Below are 14,642 nucleotides of genomic sequence, written 5' to 3' on the forward strand. Positions count from 1 at the left end.
TTTATCTGCACATGTTCATCTGACTATATGCCCCCCGAGCCGAATCTGCCAAATGACTGCAGATATCGGCTTTCATGGTTAGTCAGGGCACTGCTCTTGTACGTCGGCTTCGCAAAGATTCATGCTGACTTTCATCTGCTGACGTGGCCGCCGCCCAGTGGATCGTTGCTGAACACACGCAGAATATGTGCAGAGGATAATTTTGGCCGATTGCTGGAATCGGCCTCCACATTGCTTGTTCGATGAAGGTTTTGTAATGTTCCTCCATAAAATTTTTTGGGGCCGATCACAAGGATCAGCCTCGCACGGTTTGCTCATTGGTTTAATCTTGCTACTCGGTCAGGCTGGATAAAACCAACCCAACCTCTGACTTGATGCGCCTGCTGTCGTCCACCTTGAGTGCATCGTAGACTCGTGGAGCGCTAAGCTCTGTCGGCAAGACGAGCACCATGTTTGTGCCAGCCGATGTTTCATCATCGGCTTTCTTTTGCTTGGGACGCCACTCCATTCTCCGTGGACGACCCTCTTCATCCAGGGCTCGCTGAACCTTTGCAGCCAGATCAGGCCGTGCCTTCCTTAACGTATGCAGGTATAACCTTTCGGCTTCCTCCAGGCCGCGCAACCGCTGAACCCTGCGTTTTTGTGAACGGCTGAGTCCGTCGGTGGCACCACCTTGGACGGTGGTACTGTCTTCTTCTTCTTCTTCTAGTCCCTCGTCTTCGGAATCCTCAAGATCTGCCCAACGAGGTGACTCAGCACGTTTGCTCGTGTGGCGGGAGAGGCCCTAATCGCTCGAACACGTACACGTTGGCTGCCTCCTTCTTCTTCTTGTTGCATTACGGGCAATTGCCGATTGTGGGCAATCGGCTCATTCCTGAATCCCAGCGATGTCCGAAGAAAGGGCAGTCCCAATGTCTGGCGTTGTCATCTTGCTCCCTTGACCTGTCCGTGGCACGGCGCTCGCACTCCTCCTCATCGCGATCATGCCGACGATGTCTTCTGGCTTCTCTAGCCAGACGATCTCCTTCATCATCATAGTTGGACCGTCGGCGTTGGTCATACTGACTCACATATTTGTTGAGGAGGTGATCAGAGAGAGGTCGTTGATATCTTATATTCTTCACCTCTCCCTCTGTGACGTAGCGCTTGCCATCATGATGGAGCCGATCGCGTGGAGCGGCCTCCTTTGTGTCCTTGCTATGAGAGCAGCTGCCCTCATCTCCATCTTTGCTGCAGTGGTTTCCAGGGTCCTACCATGTTGATACCGAACGAGGGACCTGGCTGGCAACCCTCGTGGTAGGTGACTTCCACCCTGTTCACGGCGGGGCCGGGTTGGGTGTCGAGCTTCATGGCGTACTGGTTGAAAATTAAACGCCCCTTCTCTATCGCCGCTTGGATGTGCTGACGCCACACCCTGCAGTCGTTGGTGGCATGGGAGAGCGAGTTGTGGAATTTGCAGTACGGCTTTCCGTTTAGCTCTTGCGCCGTGGGGAACTTGAGACCTTCAGGAATCGTCAACTGTTTCTCCTTGAGCAGGAGGTCGAAGATTTGTTCAGTCTTGGTCACGTCAAAATCAAATCCCCTGGGCGGCCCTGGTGGCTTTACCCATTTGCAGGACACGGGGGTTCCTCCCCGAGTCCACTCAGCCACTGCTACTTCTTGGTCTCCCGTAGGAACTTCGTCTTCCTCTGCATCGACCAGGACTACTGCACGCTTGAACTTGTCTTGGTACAGGTCCGGGTGGCACTGTTCATATGCTGATAGCTTCTGAACCATGTGCGCCAGCGAGGGATAATCTGCTTGGGAGGCCATGTCCTTGAGCTGTGTTGCGAGGCCAGCTACTGCCAACTCGACTGCTTCCTTTTCAGTGATACGAACCGAATAACATCGGTTCCTAAGATTCCTGAAGCGCTGGATGTACTCTATCACCGTTTCTCCGCGCTTCTGACGTAGTTGTGCTAGATCGGCAATGCTAGACTCGGAAGCTTCTGAATGGTATTGCGTATGGAATTGTTCTTCCAATTGCTTCCAAGACTGGATGGAGTTTGCTGGCAAAGAGGTGTACCATCCAAAAGCCGATCCCGTGAGGGACTGTGAAAAGAGCCTCACGCGTAGCTGATCCGACACTGAAGCCGGTCCTAGTTGCGCCAAATATCGGCCGACGTGCTCGATGGAGCTGGAGCCATCTGATCCACTGAATTTGGAGAAGTCAGGGAGCCGATATTTAGGTGGCAGCGGGATCATCTCGTACTCGTCGGGGTACGGCTTGGAATAGCCGATTGCCCTTCTTTTCGGCACCATGCCGAACTGGTCTCTCAGTATGGTACTGATCTGATCCGCTGTGCTGGCTGCAGGAGTTGCACTTTGAAGATTCGCCGGGGTGGCGTACTGATACGTCCAAAACGTATCTACTTTCCCGAACACTTTTGCTATTGTTTTGCCTCTAATTTGTGTATTTTGGATGCAACTAACACGGACTAACGCTGTTTTCAGCAGAACTGCTCTGGTGTCTCGTTTTTGTGCAGAAATCCAACTTTCGGGAAAAACCTCGGAATTTATGCAGAAGGCCCTATTTTCCCAGGAAACTAACGGAGCCAGAAGGGCAATTGAAGTGGAGGCCCGAGGGCCCCACACCATGGGGCGGCGCGGCCCAGGGGGGGCCCGCGCGGCCCTGTGGTGTGGCCCCCTCGGCCGGCCTCCGACGCCCTCTTTCGGACTACTTATTCGCCTCGACCTAAAAACACCAGGAGAGAAGTCGAAGTCGCCAGAAACCCTCCAGAACGCCGCCACATCGCGAAACTCCGTCGCGGGAGCCAGAAGTCTCCGTTCTGGCACTCCGCCGGGATGGGGAATTGGAGGAGATCATCACCGCCATCACCGCCAACGCCTCTCCATCAACCAGCAATGTTTCCCCCATCCATGTGTGAGTAATTCCCCCGCTGTAGGCCGAAGGGGATGGTAGGGATTGGATGAGATTGGTCATGTAATAGCATAAGATTGTTAGGGCATAGTGCCTAGTGTCCGTTGTTGGTACTTTGATGATATTGTTGCAACTTGTTATGCTTAATGCTTGTCACTAGGGCCCGAGTGCCATGATCTCAGATCTGAACATGTTATTGTTTCATGAAGATAATCATTGTTTATGGTCTTATCTATAAGTTGTATACACATGTCGCTGTCCGGAACCGATGGCCCCGAAGTGACAGAAATCGGGACAACCGGAGGGAATGGTAGCGATGTGAGGATCACATGTGTTCACGGAGTGTTAATGCTTTGCTCCGGTACTCTATTAAAAGGAGTACCTTAATATCCAGTAGTTTCCCTTGAGGCCCGGCTGCCACCGGCTGGTAGGACAAAAGATGTTGTGCAAGTTTCTCATTGCGAGCACGCACGACTATATATGGAACACATGCCTATTGATTGCTTTGTACTTGGACACCGTTTTATTATTATCTCGCAAATGCCCTGCTATGATTGTTACATGAGTTTCTCTCATCCATGCAACGCCCGTCATCCGTCCCCGTGCCTACGTATTTTAATCCTGCTGTTTACTATAATCACTATCGCTGTCTCTGTTATTACTCTGCTGTTGTTATTTCACTACTATCTGCTATAAAACTGTTACTCTTGATAAACTCTTGCGAGCAAGTCTGTTTCAGTGCAACTGAATTGACAACTCCGTTGTTAAGGCTTCCAAGTGTTCTTTGTCTCCCCTTGTGTCGAATCAATAAATTGGGTTTTACTTCCCTCGAAGACTCGTTGCGATCCCCTATACTTGTGGGTCATCAAGACTATTTTCCGGCGCCGTTGCCGGGGAGCATAGCTTTATTTGGAAGTTCACTTGGATTAATATTGTTCGCTGCAAATTCTCCATCATGGGTAAACCTCGCGATACTAAGATCGCCATATTACCATCCACTACAAGAAAAGGTACAATTCTGAGTACCTCCGCTACACTTGATTCACCATCTGTGATTGATAAACTTGTTTCACCGCCACATGCTTCGCATGTGGGTACATCTCGCTGAATCTGAACACTCTCATAATATTGATAATGTTTCTGCTGTGCTTGATGATAGTGGTTCATTGGGATCCTTTCTAGATGCTACAATTGCTAGGTCTAGACAAATTGAAAATACCGAAACTCCTAATGCTACTACACCCGTTAGTTCACCTGAACTTGGTTATTTTAGTGATGATCCTGAGGAAGATTATGTGGAGCTTGATGATGATTTTATTGAAAAATGCAATGCTACTACTGATGCAAGAAAAATTAAAAAGTTGCTTGCAGAACATACTGTTAGATATAAACTGTCTCCTGATCCTAAATTTGCCACATCTCCTATAAACATTAGGGATAAAGATTATGATTTTTCTCTTGATCTATCTCATATAGCTATTGTTGAGAAAACACCTTTACGTGGTACTGAAAAAGAAAGTGCTGTTGAACACATGACTGAGTTATCTACTTTGAGTAGCTTGTTTTCTGATGACGTTAAGAAGCGTACTTACTTTGTTGCTAAAATATTTCCATTCTCATTGAAGGATGACGCTAAAACTTGGTATAATAATTTGCCACCTAGTTCTATTAAAAGTCCAAAAGAATTGCTTGCTGTTTTCTTTCGGAAATATTTTCCTGCTAGTGCTCAACATGTCGCTTTGCGAGAGAGTTTATAGTTTTGATCGGGGAGATGAAGAGAAATTGCACGAGGCTTGGGCGAGATTTTGCTCTCTTATTAGAGCTTTGCCTGACCATGATTTAGAAAAGCATGAATTACTTGATATATTTTATAGTGGACTAACCATTGATTCTAGGGCATACCTGGATAGTTGTGCTGGTTGTGTTTTCAGGAAAAGAACTCCAGACGACGCTGAAGAATTATTGGCTAAAATAGGGCGGAATTATGATGATTGGAATACGCCTGAACCAACTCCAACGCCAATAGTGAAGAAGAGGGGTTTAATTAAATTGAATGATGAAGATATGAGGGAAGCCAAGAAGTCTCTCAAGGAGAAAGGTATTAAATCTGAAGATGTGAAGAATCTACCTCCTATTGAAGATATATGTGAGATAATTCCCCCTTCGTCCATGATTGAGGTAAACTCCCTTCAACGCTTTACTAGGGAAGATATTCCGTATTCGAAACCTCCTGCACAATGCTTAGATGAGTTTGATAATTATATTGTTAAGCAAGAAAATTTTAATATGAGAGTAGAGAATCATTTAATGGAAAATTCTCAAGCTATTAGTGAATTGCATGATATTGTGGAGAGAACCTCCAATGATGTTAAGATGCTTGTTAAACATTTTCAAATGATTCAAACTCAAATTGATCAACTCACTAAAGTGCAAAATGACTTGTTAGGGAATAATTCTAAAGAGAAACATGCTTATGAAGTAACAACTAGAGGTGGTGTCTCTACCCAGGATCCTCTATATCCTGAAGGGCATCCCAAAAGAATTGAACAAGATTCTCAACGCATTGAACCTAGTGCTCATTCTAGGAAGAAAAAGAAGAAGAAACATAAAAATGTTGTAGAATCCTCTGAACCTGCTAATGATCCTAATAGTATTTCTATTTCTGATGCTGAAACTGAAAGTGGTAATGAACATGATAATTATAAAGATAATGATAAGAATGATACTCCTGATAAAGAAGAGGCTGAAGAAGAACCTAAGAAGCATGCTAAAAATAAAAAGTATACTAAAGAAGACTTTATTGCTGAGAAACATGGTAATGAAAGAGAACCTTGGGTGCAAAAGCAAATGCCTTTTCCTGCTAAGAAACTAAAATCAAAGGAAGAAGAACACTATAATAAATTTTGCGAATGGATGAAACCTTTATTCTTGCAAATCCCTTTGACTGATGCCATTAAATTGCCTCCTTATTCAAAGTATATGAAAGATATTGTTACTAACAAAAGGAAAATCCCCAATGAGGAAATTTCCACTATGCTTGCTAATTACTCTTTCAATGGCAAAATTCCAAAGAAGTTGGGCGACCCAGGTATACCTACTATTCCTTGTTCTATTAAGAATAATTATGTTAAAACTGCTCTATGTGACTTGGGAGCCAGTGTTAGTGTTATGCCTTTTTCTCTTTATAAGAGACTTTACCTAGATAAGTTGATACCTACTGATATATCTTTGCAAATGGCTGATAAATCTACTGCTATTCCTGTTGGTATATGTGAGAATGTTCCTGTTCAAGTTACTACTAACTGCTTGATATTAACTGATTTTGTTGTGTTGGAAATGCCTGAAGATGATAATATGTCTATTATTCTTGGGAGACCTTTTCTTAACACCGCAGGGGCTGTTATTGATTGCAATAAAGGAAAGGTTACTTTCAATGTTGATGATAGGGAGCATACCGTTTATTTTCCCAAGAGGATTGAGAAGGCATGTGGAGTTAATACTATTTCTAATGTGAGAACTATCAAAGTGGGAACTATTGATTGTCCTATATATGAGCCTAAGGAAGAATATCACACTCTCGTGATTGGATCCATATCAATACAATTCAAGGTAACATGATTGATTTGAGGTTTATTTCTTCTTATGCTATGAAAAAGTTATTTGGTGACAAGACTTGATCAACCTTGTTAACGGATACTTTTTATATGCATGGAGAGGGTAAACAACATCTCTTTCTTCCTCCACTTGCTCTAGTTGTTGTAGCACTTTTAATCTGCAAAGTTCTTGAGTTATTCGAAGATTTCAAAATTTTTCCTGGCCAGTAATAATAAACTAAATACCCAGAAATGTGCGTTTTTCAAAGTTTTCAAAAATTCGCGAAAATTATACCGTTGGTCCTATTTTTCGACGAGGCACCTGGGAGTACCAGAGGATGACCTGTGGGGCACCAGAGGGTGCCACACCACTGGCCGGCGCGGCCAAGGAGGTGGCCGCGCCACCATGTGGTGTGGGACCCCCTCTGCCCCACTTTGTCATCTCTTTCGCCCAGAACAGTCTCTCTCCCGAAAAAACTCGTACCAAGTTCCTCTCACTCGCGTTTTTGCTCCAGAACTCCAGATTTTTCGATCTCTTTACTCAGCCCAGATTTCTGTCTGAAATTTGGCACATTTGCTCTTCGGTATGTGACTCCTCCACCCATCCAAGTAGAATTTCGTTTGGTTGAGTATATCTTGAATATTTTGCTGCTGTAGGTAACATGTTTAGTGAGTTTGCATGCTTGTTCTAAGTGGTAGAAACTAGTTTTGATGCATGATTAGTACTCTAGCAAGTTCCTATTGTAGTTTCCCTCAATTATATGTCACCAAATCAAATTTTTATGTCATTTGTTGAAAATTTCAGAGAAGCTATGAAGAAGTTTAGCTTTGGAGAGTTGTTCAAGAAGGGGACAACCAGCACCGGGAGGCCTTCTAGGGCCGCCACCCGGATTAGGCAATCATACAATGAAGACATCCTCGCGCCTAGCTTCGCGCCCGAAGAGGACCACGGTCCCCCTAATGCTTCTACTTTTCCATGTTATGATTTTCTAAGGAATGTAGGGATACTGGAGGATTTCTTGACCCTTGTCAACAGGGCAGGGTTAACCACCTATATGAGCGATGAAAGGGAGCAATACCACATGCTCACCAAGATCTTTGTCGAGAGTTTCCAGTTCGACAACAAACAATATGAGCCAACGGTTGCATTCAGAATCTATGGTAAGACTGTGACTATGCCGTTGAAGGATTTTTGTTGTGCTTTGGACATTGCCCCTGTAGGTACAGCAAGTAGGATTGATGACAACCCCCGGGACTTGCTGGAGCTCTACCGAGGGATCACCGAGGATGATTGTCGCACCATCCAGCGGGGCAAGATAAGGAACATCCAACTTCCCGCCATTAAGTATTTCGCATACTACATTGCTACTAGCATTCTTGGTAGGGAGAACACTAGTAATATCTCTAGTTACCATCTTGCTTTCTTGCATATTGCACTTACTGGTCAAACCTCCTATCACCTCGGTGCTCTTATTGCTCGCCGCCTGACTACCAGGGGGCCTATTTTTGGAGGAACTATCGCATTGCGTGTTTTAACATATCTTAATCTTCCTCTTGATCCTAATGATGTGCCATTGGCCCCTAGGAGACTCGATATTACTGCTATGAAGAGTCATCATTTTGTTACCACTGACTCTACTTTAGATAATATGGTGTATAGAATGTTGTTTTCTCGACGGGAGGAGAAGGAAATCCCTCTTCCCCAACCTGGTTTGTTAAGTATTGACAGGCAATCATGGTCGTGCACCAAGGAGGAGGTGGATGAACATATGAAGATACAAGAATTCCACCAGCAACATGACTCCGAGGATGTCGGGACCTCCTACGACCACACCGTCACATATCCGGGTGCTTCTTCTAGCACATACCGGAATACGACCCATCTTCTTCATATTACGGAGACACTACTTCATGGGATCGATGGGATTGAACTCCACTTAGGCCAAAAGCCTAAGCTTGGGGGGAGGTATACCGGCATCACTCATTCTTTGCATATTATGATTGCTGGATACTTGCACACACTTGTTTTGTTCGTTTGAGTGGTTTTCTAATGAGAGGAAGATGATATTTGGGGATGTGCTGCCTGAAAACAGATTCTGGAACGTTGCTGTAAAAATCGTCAAAAATAGCCAGAACGTCATTTTAAGCTGCAAATTTTTGTGTAGGTTCCCCAGGTTGTTATCTAACTTTCATTAGTTGAACACTTTTCGATCTGAGCAACGTAAGATTTTTGTAAAAATCGATTTCTGTACTGCTGTCAGGTTTTGGCAGATTTCTGTCATCCTGCTTTTCTGTGTTTCTTTTAGTTCGCTATTTCTTGTTTTTGTTTTGTTTCCTTCCCAAAACACAAAAAGACCAAAAATATTTCTGTTGTTTCTCTTCACCATTTGTTTGCTTTGGTTTCTTGCATTTGTTTCACTTTATTTGCTATTGCTAGTTTGCTATAAGAAAACCCAAAAAGATTTTGCTTTGTTTGTTTGTTTCCTCTTGTTCTTATTTGCAAATTGAAAACACCAAAAATATTTGCTGTTCTTCTTTGGTTTGTAAATTTCTTTTTGAGTTCAATGGTCTTCGGTGGCTGGAGCGTGGTTTTCATTTCATATTATCCAAGCTGCACAAGTGAAAAGGCAATAATGACGATCTACGACAATCTGATTGTGGTGAGAGGCTGGTATGAACTCTATTTGTTTTCATTTTTGTACATATACTCATCCATGTGAGCATGCTTAGTTGGTTCATGTGAGGTATATGTTATTTGAGAAAGTCTAGTAGTTCATGATCTCTCATGTTTAGCTTCAATTTATTAATATGAGTAGCATGTCATGTATGTTTGTCTGCATTGTTTTATTCATAAGTAAGTATGGCATTGTGGTATCCTCCTCTGAATAATTCATTTATATCGACTTGGCACATGCTCACGCATGCATATGACTGAACAAAAAAGTCAATTAAGCCTCGATGATCTATATTGCTTCAGAGTTCTTGTATCACTTTTATGCCTCCGTTAATTTATTTTGCCGCAAGCATGATTATGACAGTTACTGCTCTCTTGATTTGTCGCTCCCTAGTCTTTGCTAGCCTTCACTTGTACTGAGCGGGAACGCTGCTCGTGCTTCCAAACACATGAAAACCAAGTTATTCCAGAGTGTCCACCATAAATACCTATGCATGGCATTTCAAACCATTCCAAGTAAATTCTCATGCGCTACCTTTAAAATCTTCAAAATGTTTCTCAATTTGTGTTTATGTTTCATAGCTCATGAGGAAGTATGTGGTGTTTAGCTTTCAACCTTGTCATTTACTTTTGACGGACTCTCATATGGACTAGTGGCACATCCGCTTATCCAATAATTTTGCAAAAAGAGCTGGCAATGGGATTCCCAGTCCCGAATTAATTAACTTAAAAAGGCACTCCTTCATGGTATGAGATTGTTGGCAGGCACCCGAGGATTCGGTTAGCCATGGTTTGTGAAAGAAAGGTTGGAAGGAGTGCCAAATAAATATGCAATAATTCACGGGAGCCGCTCTTGAAAGTCCGGTTGGCGAGGTAGTTAGTGTACCCATTACCATTCGTTGACAACAACAAACACCTCTCAAAATAATTTTACTCCTGTCTTTATAAAAATAAAAAGCTCTAGCGCATGTTAATCCCTGCTTCCCTCTGCGAAGGGTCAATCTTTTACTTTTATGTTGTGTCTCCATTATTTCTTTGAGCACTATCTTGAGAGCACAACTGTCATTCTTAGTATAATATGCTTGTCTCAAAATATGATTGATTGTGGTATAACTTTGATGCATTTATCTTTTGACAATCACTACTTCTAGTCTTTCTATGAACTCCAGAGGTGCCCGGGCATTTATGTTTTGCCAACCAAATACAGGCAAGCGAGATACCACTTTATCATGCTCTCTTATGAACATTACAATTCTGCTTATATACATGATTCATGATGCTTATTATTAATTGTTGGTGCTTCTCCATGATTGACATAGCTGTTAGATGATCTTATTTGCATGTATCTCATTACGAACTGCTTAAGTATTAGCCATACCATGAGAATATATACATCATATGAGCAAATGTGTTCGTGAAAGTTCTTTTATCGCTCAGTTGTTAACTGAATTGCTTGAGGACAAGCAATAAGCTAAGCTTGGGGGGAGTTGATACGTCCAAAACGTATCTACTTTCCCGAACACTTTTGCTATTGTTTTGCCTCTAATTTGTGTATTTTGGATGCAACTAACACGGACTAACGCTGTTTTCAGCAGAATCGCTCAGGTGTCTCGTTTTTGTGCAGAAATCCAACTTTCGGGAAAAACCTCGGAATTTATGCAGAAGGCCCTATTTTCCCAGGAAACTATCGGAGCCAGAAGGGCAATTGAAGTGGAGGCCCGAGGGCCCCACACCATGGGGCGGCGCGGCCCAGGGGGGGCTCGCGCGGCCCTGTGGTGTGGCCCCCTCGGCCGGCCTCCGACGCCCTCTTTCGGACTACTTATTCGCCTCGACCTAAAAACACCAGGAGAGAAGTCGAAGTCGCCAGAAACCCTCCAGAACGCCGCCACATCGCGAAACTCCGTCGCGGGAGCCGAAGTCTCCGTTTCCGGCACTCCGCCGGACGGGGAATTGGAGGAGATCATCACCGCCATCACCGCCAACGCCTCTCCATCAACCAGCAATGTTTCCCCCATCCATGTGTGAGTAATTCCCCCGCTGTAGGCCGAAGGGGATGGTAGGGATTGGATGAGATTGGTCATGTAATAGCATAAGATTGTTAGGGCATAGTGCCTAGTGTCCGTTGTTGGTACTTTGATGATATTGTTGCAACTTGTTATGCTTAATGCTTGTCACTAGGGCCCGAGTGCCATGATCTCAGATCTGAACATGTTATTGTTTCATGAAGATAATCATTGTTTATGGTCTTATCTATAAGTTGTATACACATGTCGCTGTCCGGAACCGATGGCCCCGAAGTGACAGAAATCGGGACAACCGGAGGGAATGGTAGCGATGTGAGGATCACATGTGTTCACGGAGTGTTAATGCTTTGCTCCGGTACTCTATTAAAAGGAGTACCTTAATATCCAGTAGTTTCCCTTGAGGCCCGGCTGCCACCGGCTGGTAGGACAAAAGATGTTGTGCAAGTTTCTCATTGCGAGCACGCACGACTATATATGGAACACATGCCTATTGATTGCTTTGTACTTGGACACCGTTTTATTATTATCTGCAAATGCCCTGCTATGATTGTTACATGAGTTTCTCTCATCCATGCAACGCCCGTCATCCGTCCCCGTGCCTACAGTATTTTAATCCTGCTGTTTACTATAATCACTACTGCTGTCTCTGTTACTCTGCTGCTGTTATTTCACTCGCTATCGCTATAAAGCGTTATTACCGATAAACTCTTGCGAGCAAGTCTGTTTCCAGGTGCAACTGAATTGACAACTCCGTTGTTAAGGCTTCCAAGTGTTCTTTGTCTCCCCTTGTGTCGAATCAATAAATTGGGTTTTACTTCCCTCGAAGACTGTTGCGATCCCCTATACTTGTGGGTCATCACGTACTTAGCCAGCCATGTTTGCTTTTCCAGCTCTGAGCCAACTGCAGGAGCTGGGCTCTGGAGTTTCGTCGGGGTGGCATACTTAGTTAGCCACGTCTGCTTCTCAAGCTCTGTCGCTGACGTTCCTCCTGTCTTCGCCGGAGTCCCTGATGTTGTGGCCTGGTTTGAGAGTGCCCAGTTGCCACAATCTGGCACATACGTGCACGCGTATCCTTGAGGGATCTCCTTAGGCGCCTCAGCCAAGAACTGGTAGTCACTAGGGTCACCACCGATCTTGTAGACGACGAATGCCGGTGTAGCCGGCACTTCAGCTGGTGCTGCCAACGCATATGGCAGCGGTGGACGGGACTGGAGTGGCAACTCTCCTTGATGCGTCCCGAGAGCTGGTCCTGACGGCGAGTACTGGTGGCTCATGATCTCCTGGATCACGCGCAGAGCGAGACGCTCCAACACGTTGACCAAGTTTTCAGAGTGGCGGTGTAGCGAGTGAGCCACCAAGTAGTTGATCTCCTGCCGCAGGCCCCTGGTGCGTTCCTCCGACGGGGCAGAGAGGTCTATCCCATCGAGTGCACCTTGCGGTGAGAATCCCTTCCATCTGATGCCATGGGAACGGGTTCTCTGAAAAGAGCCGATGAGGTCGGCTTCGAGGGTGACCTTGATCTCGTCGTATCTCTTCTTGAGCTCGTCAGGCAGCTCCTCGTAAGTGACTGGCGTGCCGTCCGCCATCTCAGATGTAGATGGCGATGTGGTTGATGTAGACGATTGTCCCACCGGGCGTGCCAGAATGTGTTGACTGCCAAAACCCACCGGCGGGCAGCGACTGTCAACACGGTAGAGCCGGGAAGAGCCTAGAGCTGCGGCTGGCTGAGACCCCTCCGAGCGACGGCCCGCAATGCTCTTCTGGTCACACGTCCGATGCGAAGTGCAAGGGCGTGCCACCTGACCTATACCTGGTCAGGAAGGTGATGGGGATGCCTCGCTTAGTTTCCTGCATGGCATACACGTAAACATTAAATACGAGCCTCGATCGGCTCTCAGGTTATCCTGTGAATCGGCTCAAAGAGCCGATCCACCCATGATTCGTACGGGGTGCACGAATATATGGTGATCCTGCTTGATCAAGATAAAGCTAATTAGATCTACGACGATTTAGGGTTTTCACCGCATAATCGGATCATCCTACTCCAGGTTGGGCCTCGCGGCCACGCACGGTGATCGTAAGCCGACCCTAAACAAGGCCTAAAAACCAACATGAAGTTGATCCTCGGAACATCCTGTTTAGGGCTTGCGAACGCCACCCTACGTGCCGCTGGATCCTCCACCCCTTTGTAAGGCCTAACTATTGCAGATATTAAACTAATCCTTGCAGAACAAGGAGCAATCGTAACGGATCAGATCTACTAAATAAAGATCAAGCGGGGTGCCGCCCCCACACCTGAGATAGGTGTGAGGGCGGCTAGACATGCAAGGGTTGCACTACGTAAGCATGTTATACGAAGAACTATGCTAACCCTAACACATCTATGATAACTACGTTGCTCGCCATCAAAGACGCTTCAGTACGAGCAACGCATGAACAACGTGGGGCTTGTGCTGCCTAGATCGCAAGATGCGATCTAGGCAGCATGTCGCTTACCTGATAGAAACCCTCGAGACGAAGGAGTTGGCGATGCGCCGAGATTGGTTTGTTTTGGGTTGAACGTGAGTTGTTGTTTATTCCATAAACCCTAGATACATATTTATAGTCCAGGGGACTTTCTAACGTGGGAATATCCCACCGTGTGCGATACAAACTCTAAATCTTGATCTAAGATATAATCTACTATAATTAAAGATACACGGGCAAACTAGCCCAAATTCTCCGTGCAAGGCCGCTTCAGAGATCTTCCACGTGTAGTCTTCCAAGCCCATCTCTCTTACGGCCCACCTCTGGATTTGTCCAAAATCTGGTGATAACAGTTGCAAATCTCAATAAAACAGTATAAAACAACTAGGGAACCTCACATATCATGCATATATCATAAAATATTATATCAAATATACTGAAGTTCATGGATACATTTTACATGTATGCGTATGACCCGATGGTGGAACCGCTTCAGGTACTTTCACATTGTGCGGCCGAATCATGGAATGGACACACGAAGAAACCAGAAAACTGCGAAATATCATCTCTATGAGGATCTGGAGGGGGAACTTGCAAAAGGTCATCCATCACCACTGCAGCTTGGATCTTCACGATCTTCATCATCTCCATCAACCCCTTGATCCAATCAGGGAAGAACTCAAGAACGTACCGTGGCAGAGAAGAATTGGAGATGTGGAGCAAGCCGAGAACCGTGCTATTTAGGCAGGATAAGGGGAGGGAGGGAGACGTACCATCTCTCATCTCTGATGCGGTGATGTCTCCAACGTCTAGAACGACTGGAGAGATGATTGGGGAACAAAATACCACAGTTGGTCTTGATTAATGGTTGCGGCGAGCCGGCAACCTCGGAATTGAAAAGGCACAGAGACGGCGGCGCTGTTCTCTTCTGGGATTGGAGAATTTGGGGGGAGAAGATGAGTCGA

The sequence above is a fragment of the Lolium perenne genome, chromosome 2, assembly GCF_019359855.2.
Source record: "Lolium perenne isolate Kyuss_39 chromosome 2, Kyuss_2.0, whole genome shotgun sequence".
NCBI lineage: Eukaryota > Viridiplantae > Streptophyta > Magnoliopsida > Poales > Poaceae > Lolium > Lolium perenne.